The sequence below is a fragment of the Sceloporus undulatus genome, chromosome 5 (genome assembly GCF_019175285.1).
Source record: "Sceloporus undulatus isolate JIND9_A2432 ecotype Alabama chromosome 5, SceUnd_v1.1, whole genome shotgun sequence".
In the NCBI taxonomy this organism is placed as follows: domain Eukaryota; kingdom Metazoa; phylum Chordata; class Lepidosauria; order Squamata; family Phrynosomatidae; genus Sceloporus; species Sceloporus undulatus.
In genome coordinates, this window is record NC_056526.1 from 17,949,484 (window position 1) to 17,967,883 (window position 18,400).

An 18,400-nucleotide genomic window follows, 5' to 3' on the forward strand; every position below is an offset into this window, starting at 1 on the left:
AATTTTAAATCAGGGGTAGGAATCATGCAATCCTCAATATATATTTTAGACGGCAATTCTCAGCAGGCATAACCAGCAGAAGAAATGGTGAGGAATGTTAGGAGTTGTAGTTTGACATCATCTACTTGCTGTGTGCCTACCATGGGATTTTCTTGTCAAGATTTGTTCTGAGAGGGTTCTATTGCTGCCTTCTGAGGGCGAGGGAAGCAATAGGCCAAGGTCATATGGTGGGTTTCCATGGTCTATCAGGGATTTGAAGCCTTGTCTCTTGAGCCCTAGTCAGACGCTCAAGTCACAACACCACACTGGATCTATCTAGAACCATCAACTCAATTTTATTCCCACTCTTACTGCATAAACCCCACTACTTTAAACATTCCCAGGTGAAGTGATAGCCCACAGCACCTGGTATTGCTTGGTGGCCTCCCATTCAAGTACTACCAAGATTGAGTCTGCTTAGCTTCCAAGATCAGATGGGATCTGAAGCCTTTAAGGTTTTTAGTCTTTGTTATGGTGACCCTACCATGCAGAAATAAATACATAAATCTAAACAGTTATTATATTATAGTATATGTGTCTATGGTTGATTTCTTATATCTTGTCAAAATTTACTATAGTGTTAAGAAGAGAACAAGCACAAACTCACCTGATTCTCTTTTTCAATGCAATTATAAAGCTGACCTACTGAATTTTCTGTCTGTCATGTAGCTATTAAAGGCATAGATCCTTTATCACTTAAAAAGGCAGCTATCTCATACATGCTTAGCCTTATAAGTACTTTGAGTTCTGTAGAGTACTAATACCAGTGGAGGCCCAGAGAAACCAATCTAGTTTCCACATCCAAACTAACATAGAAAGCATTTACTATATCTTGAATACATATAACAGAAGGTTGTAGTCTGTTAATAAATTCCTGTCCCTATCATGTATTTTCTAGAAAAATAAGTGATGCCTTTTATCCTAGTTATAGTGAGTGGTGTCTTTGATCATAGTTATAAAGCAAGCTCTTTAGTTTCAGATGCAAAAACTGTTAGGCATCCTAATACTAGAGCATGTAAATCTATCTGCACACATGTTCACAATATGTTAAGTGTACTGCTCCTAGTTGTTGTTGCTTTTTTATCTTAGTATGCATTGCCAAATATAAATCTGATACAGACAAACGAGAGATTCAGAACTTGGAAAAGTTATATATGTGTTTGGATTAGGATTCCCAAATCTTGTTGACAAGGTACTGAGAATTGAAATATAAAAAGACTTTCTAAGCTCTGCCAATTATTAATTCATCTCACCAGTCTCCATTTTGAGGCAGATTCTTACAGTAGTCCTCATGACCACAATATCTGGCAAAACTTTGGGGATTTTCTATCTGTTTCCCTATATCCTACATTTTTGTATTCCCTAGTGACTAGTCTGATTATGAGTCCTGAGAAAATATAAAGTTATTATAACCACTTTCCTTGATTATAATAAAGATACTGCCCAACTTTAGTTTTGGTTTCCTGCTCTCCTCCCTTGCTGCCTTTTTCATTTAATTTCCTACCTCTTACCCATTTTCTTCAAAATGAAGTGGAGAGTGTTAATTCATCAATTCCTTCTTTTAAAAGAGGGATAGAACTAAATTTGGAAAGGAACTTGAAGGGGTTGGACAATGGTGCTTGTGGTCTCTTCCAACTCTATTATTCTATTAATCAATTACTGTTTCACATCTATAGTCCTAAGCATAGTTGGTTACCATCATAGTTAAAAGCTGTAGTAGTATCTACTTCTTTTCCCCTTTCTCTATAGAAGATGTTGGGAGCACTTGAATTCTATAAGCCATTGCTGTTGTACTTGCTGTGTACCTTCAAGTCGTTTCTGAATTATGGAGGCCCTCTGGTCCTATCATGGAGTTTTCTTTGTTCAGAGGTTTGCCATTTCCTTTCCCTGAGGCTGAGAGAGTGTGACTTGCTCAAGGTAACCTAGTGGATTTCATGGCCAAGCTAGGAATTGAACCCTGGTCTCCAGGGTCATAGTCCAACATTCAAACCACTTTGAGTGGTTGACTTAATAACCACGGCACAGCACGAGACAGCACAAGGCAGCACTTGAACCATGTGATATTCCTCCTCCATCTTTTAGTGAGGCCACCATTCCAAAAAAACTTAAAGTAACTAAAGTTAAACTCATTCCTCTCCCAGGAGTGAAGTTGTCCCTAATTAAGGGCCCGAACAGACAGGCCAAAATAAAGTTGCTTCGGGTCACTTTGGAGGTATGCTGTTTAAATTATGCTTGGGCCTTAAGAGGCCAGAAACCTAAGGACTGGAGTGCAGCTTTGGTGTGTGTGTCATTTAACCTCCAAAGTGACCTCAAGCAGCTTTATTTTGGCTTGTCTGTATAGGGCCTGTTTGGGCCCTAAGTTACAACTGTAGTATGCCATATTTAAATCTTATGCAAAGGGATAGTGTAGCATCCTTGAGACGGAGAGAAAGATGTTTGTAGCATAAGCTTTCATAGACTGAGTCTACCTATCAGATGGAGGTAGTTATATCTCAGTTATTGAGAAACGTAACTAATTATAAGCAATTGGTTATGTGCAGTTGGATCCTTCCACGCTCCAAGATATTTGGATCCTTCCAAACACAGGTGTTTGACTTTCCCTAGAGAAAGGTTCCTTGCATAGATTAGTTAAAAGGCAAAGGAAACAGCTGCCTCAACCTTTAGATTTTGGGTACTGTTGAACAGATGACTAGAAGTAGAAGATATTATTATAATATTTTTTAAGTTGTGTTTTATTTTCATGTTATTTCTTTTAGAATTGTGCCTTTTGTTTTACATAGGTTATATTTTTAAAATAAGAAGAAACTGAAGCTAACGAAAAGAATTATATATACATATTTTAAAAAAAGAAAGAAAGAAAGAAGAGTAGTGGCTATATTTAAAGAATACTGGTTTTGACCCAGAGGAGTTTGTTTTAAAACTACAGTTTGTTCTTCAGCGAAAAAGGTAACATCAAATACCGTTGTCTTCACTTCTACCTGAATAAGTTGTATCTCTTAAAAGATTGGTGCCATATTAATTCCGTGCCATATTAATTCCATCTTATAATATCTTCTGATACTAGAACTGATTTCTAAATTTATTTATTTTTGCATTGATAGTCTGTGGCCTTACTTGTGTTTTATTCCTGTTTTTGGATGTAATTCTTTAAATTCTTTTATCTTTGCATCAATATTCTGCAGTTGAGGGATTCCTTTCTGTGGCAGAGGTTCTTAATTGTGTTCCATTCCTGCTTTTGGACGTATGTCTTCTGTAATAAACTACTGTATGTGTTCTTTGCTTGATGTTTTAGCTTGTTTCCCAGACATTTGTATGTTCTACATCTTTAAGTACAGCATTGTGTGCTCTGTTTTTCTGTCTCTCTGGTGGCGACAGGGTGCTTCTGGCTGTGACTCATCTATATTTTTCTTGCTTGCAAGTGATAATCTTGTTCTTTCAATATAAGCTGCAGCCATGCAAATCTCCTGACTAATGGGGGGAAACAAATGAGCCTACCAGTCCATCAAACTAAAAGTAATATTTACTGGTCCTAATGCAAAAGTATTATTTTGCTATAGAGAGAAAATGGACCAAAATGTACATTGAGAAGAAAAGGAAAGGGCATCTTACATAGATCTTTAAAAGACGTTATTTGTTGCTGTTGTGTGCCTTTAAGTCATTTCCGATTTATGGAGACTGTAAACCCCACTACTGTGGGGTTTTCTTGGCAAGTTTCTTCAGAGGGGGGTTACCATTGCCATCCTCCGAGGCTGAGAGTGTGTGACTTGCCCAAGGTCACCCACTAGACATACCCTTCTCTCCTTTTTTGAGGAGATTTTGAGAGTAGTAATACATTCAGTGCATTGTGGATAGCTAGGTCTATGTGAGTGATGGAGTGTTCTGAAACCAGCAGAAATATTTAATTTTTCCAATGTTTAAAATTTAGAGTGAGCTTTATAAATATTAACACCAACCTGGCAATGCCCCCCCAAATGCTTAAAGGGAGTGTGGGGGCATTTTTGCCCATCCTGGCCCTTTTTTAAAACCAGAAAGTGATCAAAATGTGATGTTTGCTCATTACCTGGTATTTAAAATGGCCTCTCCTGGGCCTAGAAACAAGACAAAAACGACCCCTATGAGATGTTTGGGGCTTAGTGGGCAATTTGGTATTATTTTTTTTGGCTTGGAGTATTGCCCTCCAAGGTTTCCTAAGGGGATGATGTGGTCTCCTAACCTTCCACAGTTGCCCACCCATAGTCTAAATGCAGATGTTAATTGTTCTTATTGCATAAATTGGCGGTTCTTTAAGTCCCTTATATTCATCAGAGATCTTGAGGGTTCCCCAACGGAGTTCAGTTATTAGTTTTCTGGAATGTGTTTTTGCATAGGACAGGGGTTAAGTGGATCTTGCTCGCTAGTATCATGCTGATAGGAATTATAGACTGCAAACCTGGAAGACAACAGGTTGTCTACTGCTGATACAGGTTAGCCACACTTTTAAAAACGATAGGACTCTGTACCTTCAGTGTTTATATAACAAAGGGATCTCAGCAGATTTGCCTTTGTTCATCCCCACACCCATATATTATGATAAAGGTACTAACTGATATTTGCTGTGGTATATAACATTAAAAGTAATGTATCTTTAGTTGCCGTCAGTCCTACATGGCAACTTTTTTTTTTTGTATCAGACTGTCTTCTTGTTTTTATGCCTGAAAATGTTAATTTTAGTTACAGGGATTTCCTTCATGTCATCTGGAGTATAGATCCTACAATTTAATCACTTAATATCTTCCTGTTATTGAACACAAATTAGAGTGCGATGAGTCACTGGCTTTGTAACAAAGGAGAGCGTATAACAGAAACCCATTTTAAAACCTTGTCTGGTTAAAAAAAATACATGTCAGTGAGCTATAGGAATCTTACTCCAAGGAAACAAAACGCTTAAAGAGGCTGTCTCAGATAATGCAATGCTTTCAAATCTAGTAGGTGGTAATTGATGATGGCTGGCATATGTACATGAATGTATTTGAACGGCAATAATGTTTTGTTCAGAGATCTGCTAAAAATACATTCATTGACTGAAATAAAGGTTTGATTCAAAATTGTGAAAAGGCATAATTAAAGAGAACAATCAGAGTGTACAACCATTTACAACAGTTCTAGCGGTCTGGCTTGGCTCCAGACTATTGAAAAGGCTATGGGCCCACACAGACAGGCCAAAATAAAGCTGCTTTGGGTCACTTTGGAGGTATGCTGTTTCAATGATGCATGCGTCCTAAGAGTTCAGAAGCTACACCAAAGACTAGAGCATGGCTTGGCATGGCTTTTGGCCTCTTAGGACGCATGCATCATTGAAACAGCATACCTTCAATGTGACCTGAAGCAGCTTTATTTTGGCCTGTCTGTACGGGCCCTATATTTCCCTATACGATGGGGCTCTAATTTTACGATCTTTGGAGGAGGATCTTTTTCTCAGTCACACCACCATCGGAGGCACATTGGGTGAGAAGATGGGAAAGAGCCTTCTTAGTGGTTGCTCCCAGGCTGTGGAATTTCCTTCCACAGGAGGTTTGCTTGGCCCAGTCTCTGCTCGTTTTGCCAGTAGGCAAATACCTTTTTATTTAGGCAGGACTTCGGCACTTAAATTATGTGGCGGAAGGGTGTTTTGAATGTGGCATGCTGTGCTTTTATTGTACAATTATGTTTTTAAAATGTTTTAAACTCTTAGCAATATGCCTTTTTCATAGAATTGCTGAGCTTTGTAATTTGATTTTTTTGTAAGCTGCTTTTTAAAAATTATTGTTTTAAAAAGCACACATAATAGAAACAAAAATCAATAATCACATACTTAAATTACATAGATAAATACATATAAACATATTACAAACAAAGATATTTAACTTCCTAAATTCATTTGATTTAATAAAAAAAGCCTCTTCTAGCTCATTATTCTAGACTTCTGACTTGCCATTTATTTTATCATTCTCAAACAGTGATTCATTTAAAAAGTACAGAGATTATATAAATAAAGCATGATGATGATGATGATGATGATGATGATAATATTAATACTCTCTATATTTTATGGCAGGGGATTGGACTGGATGGCCCTTGCAGTCTCTTCCAACTTTTTTGATTCTATGCTTTTCATTTACTCTTACAGAATTCCAAAACCGGACCCTGTTATTATTATTTTTTACATCCTTGTGGTTCAACTACGATGTTAGCTTGGCTAATTCACATATATCCACTAATTTAAGTAACCATTAATCTATTAAAGGTATTTCCCCCCCAATATTTGGCTATTCTAGCTAAGGTTACCACACAGAATTATTCTCCAACATTTTTTGTAAGCTGTTTTTGAGTCGCTTTTCAGGAGAAAGGTGGGATATAAACTGAATAAATCAATCAATTGCTGTCCCATTGAGCTTACAGTCTTACTGACAAAAGAAAAAGAGAGGAGAGGTGCCAAAGGCCTTAAGGAAAAGATGGATCCTAATTCTTCATGCTCAAATTATTAAATGTGCAGAATTTAAAAACAACTCTATGGTGCGTTCCAGATGCGCAAAAAGTACATACTAGGTACGTACTAGGATTAGGAAAGGTCGTCCTTTCTGGATGCCCTAATCCTAGTACGTACCTAGTATGTACAAAATGGCGGTGCCCATTCTACATGGGTGCCACCATTGGGATGTCACGACCGCGCCTCCTCCAAACGGAGCGGCGCGGAAGTGATGTCCTGGTGCTGCGCAAGGGCGCCTGGGGCGCCCTTCCCACGGCGCCAGAAGGAGCTCCAAAGCGGAGCTCCTTCCTTAATTTGTGTCGCTAGCACAGCTTTTAGACGGCTGCGCCAGCGACACAAAAGAGAAACAGGCCGAGCGGCCCCTTTCTCTTTGTCCCTACCACTGTTGGGTGTCCCTGGGGCATGAAGCCCCAAGGACACCCCTTTCTAGGGCGCGGGGAAGCGGCCTTTTGCCACTTCCCCACGGCCTGGAAAGCGGCAGATCGTGGCCTCAGAGGCTGCCGCTCTGGCAGCTGAGGCTCCGATCCGGCGGGGAAAGGGGCGGGAACAGGCCGCCCCAAAAGGGCGGTCTGTAAACCGCCTATATGAGCATTGAAAAGCTGTATTGATTTGATAGCTTATATTGTATGTTTAAAGAATATAAACTTATGTGGATGTCTTTTTATGGGTAATAAATAAAAAACCCTTGCAAACAAGGTATATTGTACAGTGGATGGTCTAAGTAAGTATTAGATACACTTTAATCTGATAACTACCTGTGGATTTTGCTGTGGATTAGTCTGCCTTTGCTGCTAGCAAAATACTATAGATTTGGGAAACTAATAATGGATCGCAGACAATACTGTTACCACCCTGAAAAAGGAAATCAAGACATTTGTGCTAAACCATTTGCAGGTAACTATGAATGGTGTTATGTATTTATGGGTTACCAGCTTTGAGGACCATTTAAGATGGATGAAAAGAAGGTTTATCCTAAATAGCAGGGTCCTTGTTATTGCAGACACAAGCATGAATTTTCTGTGTGTAGAATTTGACAGCAGTAATTTTTCTCTGATATCTGAATTTCTTATGAACTTCATTCTTGTTCTCCTAGTTTGGTACCTTTGTTGTTTAATACAGGGAATCAAGGCTGAGGGAGATGATAAAGAATAACCCATTGCCCATCCTGTTGAATTTGCCATAGCATAGTTGCTGATGGATAGTTGCTGATGTCACTGCCAACAGACTTGAGAACATCCATATTGAATGATTGTATTGTTGTGACATTATAAAGAGTTGAGGGCAAAGCTCTGCTGTCCTGGGCCTCTGGAAACTTTAGGGTTCCTTGTGGAATTGCATGAATATGATCAAAAGTGTTATAGAAAATTGTATTAACTACTCCATGGGTTCCAATGAATTACCAAATAGCCAAGTTAAGTTGTACATGATGGCTCACCTGTACCACAATAAATAAGTTAGCTGTGAAAACCTTGGCTTCCTAAAACATCAATGGCATGTCCAGTTGCCAATCCAGAAGCAAGATAAACAAACAGGTTACTTGATGGGCCAATGGGGTAATTCCATCCTTGGAAGTAATATATTGGGTAAAGTCTGTCCAGTTGGTCATCCCATCTTAAAATGGCCTTTCAGTTAAACTACAGTGGTCTCTCTGCATTCGCTGTGATTAGGGGTGAAGGACCTCAGTGAATGTGGAAAACCTGCAAATAAAAAAACAACAACACTATTCTTTTTACCTAAGAGAACACCTCTCTAGGACTCTCCAGGCCCTCCAGTGCAATGGTCTGCATCTGCCTGAGGTGGATCACAAAATCATGCTGGAGGACCTACAGATGCCTAGAGAAGTATTTTCTCTAGGAATGTATAGGTTCTTCAGCGCAATTCTATGGTCAGCTTTCAGCAGAATTGCACTGGAGGATTCATAAAGCATATTAATCAAAACCACAAATAATCAAATCCACAAAATTCAAAGCCACAAATGTGGAGGGCTGACTATATTCTGATATTAGTTACATGTCTATCTTGCTTTTTCTCCAAAGAACTCAAGGTGGTACACATAGTGGTGCTTTCCCTCAAATTATCCTTACAACAGCCCTTTGAGATAGGTTTTATTGAGCTTGGTCATGATGTCTAACCTTAGGAAAACCAACTTAACGGTTGAGTAAATACCCTAAAGGTGTCAGGTCCCATATGATCTTGGAAGCTAGTTAGTACTTAAATGGAGGCTGCCATTGAATACCAGGTGCTGTAGGCTGCATTTCAGAGAAAGGAATTGGCAAAATCACCTCTGAGTGTTCCTTGCCTAAGAAAACCTTATGGAATTAATAAGTGAGTAACGGCTACCATAAATCAACAGGCAACGAAGGTGTGCATGTGCACAGGTGTATAAACACACACACAGGGATTTGAATCAAGTTTGCATAGTCTTAGGGATCCTTGAGACAGGGCCTATGTATAAGAAGGTTGTGTGTAAAGTCGAAGGCTTTTATGGCTGGCATCCATAGTTTTTTGTGGGTTTTTCGGGCTATGTGGCCATGTTCTAGCAGAGTTTCTTTCTGACGTTTCGCCAGCATCTGTGGCTGGCATCTTCAGAGAATGCTTTGCCTGGAAAAATTTGGTGTATATATACTGTGTGAGCCTGGGAATGCAGGAGTGATTTGCATGTGTATTGTTCTGTGTTGATGGCTGGCCTAATGCAAACAAGGATTAATGTCTGCTAAAAGGTTGTGGGGTGGTTTTGCTATTTTTCCTGTTTCCACCAACTAAATATCCCATAGTGTTTTAGTTGTCCTGGTCTATTTTCTGGCAATTCCTAGTATCAACTGTAACATTTTATTCCCATTCTTGAGTGGTTCTTTTTAAATTCAGGGCGCATCTACATTGAAGAAATAATGCAGTTTGGCACCACTTTAAGTGGTATAGTTCCATAGAAAACAAGAGGCCATATTTGACTGCAGTTTAATCATAGCTGATGTTTGTCTTTCACAATATACTGTTAATGTCTAGAGAGGATCAAAGAAAATGATGATATAAATAGGAGTGAGAACCTAGAGTTGAAACAAACACAGAAACATATGAGAAGGGACCTTTTCTTGATTTGGGATGGAGGGAAATAGAAGAAATTTGTTCTATTCCCTCATCCACACATATTTCTATATGCAAGTAATCCTGTCATGGGATTAACCACGAGTATCTCAACCTCTTCAAGGACTACAGCTGAAGTATGATGCTTGCTGTGAGTTTAATTGTCAGCTTCAGGCTGTAATTTACTTAAATTTTTTATTCCTCTAACAGGAAAGGTTTGGGTCTTCATTAGCATTTTATGGTGATGATAATGATGAGAGACTGGTGGGGAGTGGCTGCTTCCATAATTGTGGGAGTGCAAAGCCTCCATCTCTGGTTCAGGAAAGATAATGCTTTTGAAAGCAGATGCACATGTTATTAATTTTTTATTTGGGCTATCCTCCATATGTGATCTCCATCTTATTCGCTGACGTTTGTCTTTTAAACAATCAGGCCTTTCGCAGCAGGGGGTCAAGAACTTGAATGCTAACCCCCATAATCCTGGGATTAATTACACAATTATGCAGCAGTCTGGTCACAAATGACTTAAACAAGAGTAGTAGGGCATTAAGCTAATTTAGTACTGCTCTGAGATGGTATTGAAGATATTGTTGGTATTAAACAATTGTGCTTCGATGCTGCTGGCAAGGTCTTCTGGAGAGCAACTGCTTCACATAATAATGACCAAAACACATGGACTTTTTTGTCCTGACATTGTGGAGAATATCTGTACCACTGTAGCTAAAAGGAACATCTGGTGGGATGTGTGGAGACTTTTTGTGTAATCCAAGTAATTTATGTGGCAAGTAAGGATTATAAAGTGACACGAAGCGATATGGCCATGTTCTCATTGTTGCTTTTTTTCTGGTGTCTTCCATATGGCTATGTTAATATATGGAGCAGGCATAAAAGTTAAGAAAAAATAATGACACACATGTTCTGTCAGGCTGGGGAGGGGAGGAGGAAGGCATCTTCCAGATTTTTCTCCCCCCGCCCCCCATATTGAACATTTTATATTTTTCTTCGATTAAGAGATAGACTTTTTTCCCCTGCATGGCCTAGAAAAATGTATTATTCAAAAAGTCTTCTCCAAGGTTAATGACAGATTAATGGTACAATAAACCCCGAGAACCAGTGTGGTGTAGTGGTTTGAGTGCTGAACTGCAACTCTGGAGACCAGGGTTCGATTCCCAGCTTGACCATGAAACCCCCTGGGTGACCATGGACAAGTCACATTCTCTCAGCCAAGAAAACCCCATGATAGGGTTGCCTTAGGCTCACCATAAATCAGAAACGACTTGAACAGAACAAGAATAAAGCCTAGTCTGAGATATTTTGTTGCTCAAGGCAAAGGACAATGTGTCTATCTGTGTACGGAAGTTGACCATTCTTATGTGTCCTTCACTTTCCACATCTGAGGTCAGGCTGGCTATCTTAGAGGGCACAAGGAAAACCATTTGATACATAACATTCTGTCTTTTCCAGCTTCTTGCTATTGCTCCCCCACCCAATCCAGCATTTTGCTACCTCAGGCCTGAAAATTGTTGCTAATCCCATTCATTCACCATGAGTGGTGACTCACCATTCAACAACTGATTATGGATCTTTTCACACCATACAGTTATAGAGCTATGATGGTTGCATCATATGGAATCATGGGGTTTGTTGTTTGGTGACGCCCTAGAGCAGGGGTCGGCAACCTACGGCCCGCGGGCCGGATCCGGCCCGCGGAGGCCTTTCTGCCGGCCCCCGCGCAGTCCTGCCGCCGATTGCCGCCGTTTCTGCGCCGCTCTAGACGCCGTTTTATTTTTCAAAATGGCGGCTGAAGTCTCGCGCGACCTTTCACCGCCATTTTGAAAAGCAAAATGGCGGTGGAGGAGGAAGAGGAGGGCAGCGCGGCATGGGGTGGAGGAGGCAAAGGCTGAAGACCAGCGCGGCCCTTCCCTGCCTCTCCGCGCGGCCTTCCCCGCCTCCCCGCGGGGCTCCACGCGGCCCTCCCCGCGGGGTTCCACGCGGGCGGCCCCGCGCTGCCAACCTCCTCTGTCTCCTCCGTCCTGCCCCCAGGCCGCACGGCACATGGAGGAGGGGGAGGAGAAGAAAGAAGAGGAGGAGGAGGCAGCAGCAGGAGGAAGAGGAGATGGGGGCAGCAGGAGGAGGAAGAGCAGGAGGAGGAAGAGCAGGAGGAGGAGGAAGAGATGGTGGTGAGTGGCCAGAGGCCACATGGGTTTTTTTTGTTTTATTTTGCATTCTTTTTAATTGCTAACAAGTGTCCCTGCCTTGACAATGATAGTGTGGTGATGATGATGATGATGATGATGATGATGATGAAATGATGATATAAGCCAGCTTGAGAGGCATGGAGGCACTGTTTCTGAAGCCAAGAGAGTGTGACCTTGCAAAGTGTGTTTTGTGTGCTTTTAATGCTAACACATCTCCCTTGCTTTGACAATGATAGTGTGATGATGATGATGATGCAGCTTGAGAAGCATGCAACTACTGTTTCAGAAGCTGAGAGAGTGTGACCTTGCAAAGTGTGTTTTGTGTGCTTTTAATGCTAACAAGTCTCCCTTGCTTTGACAATGATAGTGTGGTGGTGATGATGATGACAACAATGATAATGATATGAGTCAGCTTGAGAGGCATGCACTCACTGTTTCTGAAGCCAAGAGAGTGTGACATTCCAAAGTGCCTTTTCTGTGTGTTTTTGGTTCTTTAATGGCGATATTGATATCAGAAAGCCTCTGAGGCAAGGCCAATGTAAATTGCTGTGATTTTTACAAACCCATGTGCAGTGAAGAAAAACCAAAGTCCCTTAACCAAGTACACATTTCTGAGAAGTACACTTGGTCCAAGAATGGTGAAACCACCTTGACATGTTCAATATGCATAGCCATGTTAAACCATGCTAAGTGTTAAACCCAAGGGGTTTGATTATGGAATAAGCCTCTGAAATATGCAAGAGGCCATGTTAAGTAAAGCCATGTGAAATGCACAACTGTGCTGTTGTGTGTGTTTTGGAATGCAGGTTGGGGGTGTTTGTCCAGAAAGGCACCGAGGAGGAGAGGGCGGGCACACGCCTCCTCCTCCTTGCAGGGCTTTGGTAGAGGCTCTGCCCCGGAGAGTGGCTCCGCCCCGGAGGGTGGCTCTGCCCTGGTGGGTGGAAGCTCCGCCCCCCGGCATGCAGCCACGCCCCGGAGGGTGGAAGCTCCACCCCCCGGCTTCGGCCCCCCCGACTTGTCGGGAGGACACCAACCCGGCCCCCGGCTCCAAAAGGTTGCCTACCCCTGCCCTAGAGCAGTGGTTCCCAAACTTTGGTCCTCTAGATGATTTGAATTTCAACTCCCAATAGCCCCAGCCAGCTTAACCAAGTCAGGAATTCTGAGAGCTGAAGTCCAAAACATTTGGAGGATCAAAGTTTGGGAACCACTGCCCTAGAGTTCTCTGTCTGAGAATTCTAAATTGTTGTTGTCTTGTGCTTTCAAGCCATTTCTGATTGTAGTGACTCTAAGGTTACCTTGTCATGGCATTTTCTTGGAAAGATTTGTTGAGAGAGATTGCCATGGCCTTCTTCTGAAGCTGAGAAAGACTTGCCCAAAGTAACCCAGTAAGTTTCATGGCCGAGAAAGAAACTGACCTTAGTGTCCAGAGTCATATTCTGACTCTCAAACCACTACACCATGTATTTGGACTCTCCCTCTCTTCCCCATTCTACACTGGGTCTACAAGAGGACGGATGTTGCCTAAAAAGCCAAGGAGTGCAGATAACCATATGAATGAGCAGTGTGGAACCAGAGAGGAAATGTGATGGTCAAGGGCACCCAATGAGGATGGGGATGGGGGGGTTAGATAGTGTTGAAATGTGGTAGCGTGCCAAAATAGATTAGAAAGCTGAGCCAAAGCTAACAAAATAAATTTCATCATGAAGAACTGTAAGGTACTGCATATAGCTAGAAAAATGAAATGCACAGATATACTGTAGGATGGGAGACACGTGGCTTAACAAGAGTACATGTGAAAAGGATCTAGGAGTCCTAGTAGACCACAAGTTGAATATGAGTCAACAGTGTGATGCGGTAGCTAAAAAGGCCAATGCGATTTTAGGCTGCATCAATAGAAGTATAGTCTCTAGATCAAGGGAAGTAATAGTGCCACTCTATTCTGCTTTGGTCAGGCACCACAATTCAAAAAGGACATTGAGAAACTGGAGTGTGTCTAGAGGAGGGCAACCAGAAAGATGAAGGGTCTGGAAACCATGCTTTATGAGAAAAGACTTAGGGACTTGGGTATGTTTAGCCTGGAGAAGAGACAGTTAAGAGGTGATATGATAGCCCTCTTTAAGTATTTGAAGAGGTGTCACATTGAGGATGGAGCAAGTTGTTTTCTGCTGCTCTAGAGACTAGAACACGGAACAATGGATGCAAGCTCCAGGAAAAGAAATTTCATTTAACATTAGGAGGAACTTCTTGACAGTAAGAGCTGTTTGAATGTGGAACACACTCCGTCAGAGAGTGGTGGAGTCTCTTTCCTTGGAGGTCTTTAAACAGAGGCTGGATGGCTGTCTGTCAGGGATGTTTTGATTGTGATTTCCAGCATGGCAGGGAGTTGGATTGGATGGTCCTTGTGGTCTCTTCCAACTCTGATTCTATGATTCTAGAGTGCTTCACAAAGCTCTTGCTGTCTGCTATATAGGCTGAAGCCCTTTTTTGGCTGGATAACCCTCTTTTGTGCATTTTTTTCCCTTCTGTATTAGTCTCACTTTACACTTCCTCCAGAGCCATTAATGCCTTATAAAATACACACCCAACAATTCTCATGGTATTATTCCAGGCATTAGAATTAATAGAATAGAAATTGCACTAATGGTGGTATAGAGTTCAGAGGCACAGCTGTGTTAGTCTGGAATTGTTGTTGTAGTGTGCCTCCAAGTCATTTTTTAATTACGGCAACCCTAAGGTGAACCTATCATAGGGTTTTCTTGGCAGATTTCTTCAGAGGGGGTTTGCCATTGCCATTCTCTGAAGTTGAGAGAGTGTGACTTGTCCAAGGTCACCCAATGGGTTTTTGTGCTTGAGTAGGGATTCAGAGCCTGGTCTTCCAGAGTTATGGTCCAATGCTGAAACCACTAAACTGCACTGTCCCTATAGTCTGCAATATCAGTATGCAAAGAGATCTTGTAGCACCTTTGAGGCTAACAAACGTGAAACAAGTTAAAGTATAGAGACCTTCTGTAGAAACGCCATATGTACATAATGGAGTCATGCAGCCCTTCAGATACTGTTAGACCGCAAGTGAGCAGCCACTGTCAAGGAATGCTGGGAATTGCAATTTTAACAACAGGGGACTCCCTGATTCCCAAACTGATACAGATTAAGCCCATGCAAAGTTCCTACCATGACGTGTTTCTCCCTTCTCCATGCAGTAAGTCCAGTGATGATGCTGCAGGGCTGTTTCCTTTACGTAGGAAAGAACATTGGAGATTTAAAATCTATTTCATTTACAAATACACATGCAAATCATAGCACAGGCAAACCAGCTCCTAAAAATAGACAGCACATCCTCTGTGCATCAGGTTCTCAGGGAATCTCTACTTGAGCTTTCAGCTTGGCTAAAAGTTTCTGGCTCACCTCTCTCTTGGAACTCAAAGGAGAAAACCTCCTCCAAATTTTTTCTCTGTCCCATTAGACTGGAGAAGGAGAGAGAAAGAGAACATTCCCTTCCCAAACTCAGACTAAGGAGTCAACAACTGTACTAGTGGAGGCTGTGGCATCATTAGGAGGTGCAAGGGGTGTGGATCGCACAAGATGACACCCTAAGGGGAAGGTGACACCAATACTTCTGAAACACCTGTGCTTTGGTCAGAAACAGCTATGACATTTGTGAAGTCGAAGGCTTTCATGGCTAGTATCCATAGTTTTTTGTGGGTTTTGCCACAGATGCTGGCGAAACGTCAGGAAGAAACTCTTCTAGAACATGGCCACATAGCCCGAAAAACCCACAAATCTATAGCTATGACATTTGCTTGCTGACCTTTAAAATGCTTTAAGAGATAGTGTGAGTGGGGTGAAGCTCAGTGGGAGGAGAAAGGAGAGGCCCCAGGTTTGTTTCTTTTTTTTTCAAATGAAAATTTCAAATTAAATTAAAAAAAATTAAAAAAATTAGGCAGGGAGGGATTAAAGTGGTGCGTGTGCCCTTGAGAACACGCAGTCATTATAATAATAGGTTTTGAATACAGGCCACCCTTGCTGTACGTAGGGGATCCGTTCTGGACCCCCTACAGAAGGCAAAGAATGTAGGACCTCAAGTCCCGTTTGTATGAATGGGGTGCGCTCCTGTGTGCCATGAACACACACCCCATTCATCCCTTGTTTTTGGGGAGGTGCTGTAGCTGCCAGTTGTTGTTGTGGGAGTTTATCACACGGGAGGAAATCCTCTTAATTTCGAATGAAAAGAAAGTGGGGTGCATTCACGTGAATTCACTAGTTCAGCGAATTTACGTGAATTTGAATTGCGTTCAAACTGGCTTCCCATTGCCCAAAAATAGCGTGCCATTGCCCAAAATTGCATGTGGTGGTCTATCACGCAATAACGTGAAACCCCATGATTGCGTTCAGATTGCCCTTGGATTATACTTCCAATTTCCCTTGTCTGATAACGCCCGTTGTTGTTGTTGTTGCGTGCCTTCAAGTTGTTTCATCCCGACTAATGGGGACGCTGAGGTGAACCTATCGTGGGTTTTTCTTGGCTAGTTTAATTAGAGGGGGTTTGACAAAGAAGGTTAATAGGCTGCATCCACACTGCAGGGATGACCTGGTTTGGAACCACTAACAGCCATGGCTCAGTGCTGTGGAATTCTGGGATGGCATCAAACTGGATTGTTTCTACAGTGCGGATGCAATTTAAACGTCCCACCAAGCGACAGACCCCAGAATTCCATAGCACTGAGCCATGGCAGTTAGAGTAGTGCCAAACCAGTTTGTTTATCCAGTGCGGATCAAGTTTATATAGTCTCACAAGAAACTACAAATCCCAGAATTCCATAGCATTTGAGCCATGGCAGTTAAAGTGGTGTCAAACCAGATTATTTCTTGAGTGCAGATGCAGTTCAAATGTCTTACCAGACTTACAAATCCCAAAATTCCACAGCACTGAGCAGCTAAAGTGGGGTCAAACCAGTTCATTTACCCATCTTAAATGCCTGAACAAACTACAAATCCCAGAATCCCATAGCACTGAAAGTGGTGAACCTTGAATGACTTATGAAACTACAGATAATAATACTACTACTAGGATTTATTTGTATCCCGCCTTTCCAGAAGGATCAAGGTGCTTACAACAGAATGCATAAATAAATACATAACACATACATAACTGAAGTTACACATCCGCTTATCCCTTACTTTAAAACTAAAATACCGACACTATAAATACAAATTAAAATCAATTTAAAATAGGCAAGATTGGGGAAGAGACATTTGGGCAATCTCCCAGAATTCCACAGCACTGAGCCATGGCAGTTTTAAAAATGGTGTCAAACCAGATTATCCCTGCAGTGCGGATGCATCTTAAAAAGTCTCACCAAACTGGAAACCCCAGATATTCCGTATCATTTCAGCCATGGCAGTTAAAACGGTCTCGAACCGGGTTATTCCTTCAGTGCGGACGCCAGGGCTCTTTTGCTGCTGCTGCTGCTGCTGCTGCAGTGGGCTGTAGCGGCTTCCTATTGGCTGCCGCCCTTCGCGCCTCCACCAATCACAGAAGCCGAGACGTTGTTTTGTTTTTTTTCCTTCTCTCAAAATTCGGAACGTACCACTCTTCTTCATCTCGGGGAAAGAGGAGGGGGTTCGGTGCTGATCGAACGGACGCAACCAAAGCTGGGCGGGGGGCGTTCCAACAGTGCGGGGGCGGACCTTTAGACGGAGGGAGCGCGTGTCTCTTTAAGAAGCGAGGCAGGTCAAGAACTTGCTCGGTCCCTCCCTCCTTCCTCGTGGCCGCGTCCAGCAGCAAAGGCAGCGGCGGGGAACGATCGCTGCCAAGGTGCGCGCGCGAGAGAGACTGGTCGCAATCAAAGCGGTGCAGCAGCATGGCTTAACCGGGTCCCCACGCGAGGAGGAGCGGAAGGCAAGTCTAGCCAGGCTGCAGTGCCTGGGAATGAATGGTGGCCAGGGCTGGGCTCCCTCCTAAAGACCAGCCCTCCCTCGAAGAGAAATGTGGGGGTCCTTGGGGTCCCCTCCACAAACGCCCCGCTCCACTTTTGGGCTGCATCCGCACTGCAGGGTTTAACGCGCTTTGAAACCGCTTTATAACCGCGCTGGCTCTCCAGTGCTGTGTGGGGTCCTGGGGCTTGTAGTTTGCAGCCCTAATCTTGGTTGGTCCTTAGCTTTGCTCCAAAGCCACAGTTGCCTTTCCTTCCTTCCTTTGATGCGGAAAAGGTTTATTTGGGTTTATTTTGGGGGTGAAAAGCCTCCCCTTTCCCCTCCTCCTTCTTCTTAGGTCCAGAACACACTGCAGAAGTAATCCGGTTTGAGACCGCTTTAACCGCCCTGGCTGAGTGCTGGGGAACCCTGGGGCTTGTAGTTTGCTGTGGCTCCAGAGCTCTCTCTCTGACAGAAGAAGGCTCAATGTCTCACAGAACCACAGTTGAACTAATGGACTTCGTTGAGTCGGTGCTAAACAAAATGCCATTGATAGTCAGCCTGTTCTGACTGGGAATAAGAGGGATTGAAGCCAAGCTTGGATTGCAAGTAGATCAATTTCTGAAGCGCACTCCAAAGACAGATTGGGCTCTGCCTGGTTCCT

General features: G+C 42.5%; 1 protein-coding gene and 1 long non-coding RNA gene across 2 annotated transcripts in view; one reads left to right on the plus strand and one right to left on the minus strand.

Moving 5' to 3' along the window:
- The window catches only part of MICAL3 (microtubule associated monooxygenase, calponin and LIM domain containing 3), a 233,615-nt gene that overhangs the window by 6,181 nt on the left and 209,034 nt on the right, over nucleotides 1-18,400 (plus strand). The window lies entirely within an intron of this gene.
- LOC121931172 lies at nucleotides 7,018-17,302 on the minus strand. The gene is made up of 3 exons (XR_006104091.1): nucleotides 17,181-17,302; nucleotides 14,995-15,055; nucleotides 7,018-8,241 (listed from the first exon to the last, which is right to left on the minus strand). It is a non-coding gene; the product is annotated as an uncharacterized LOC121931172 (long non-coding RNA).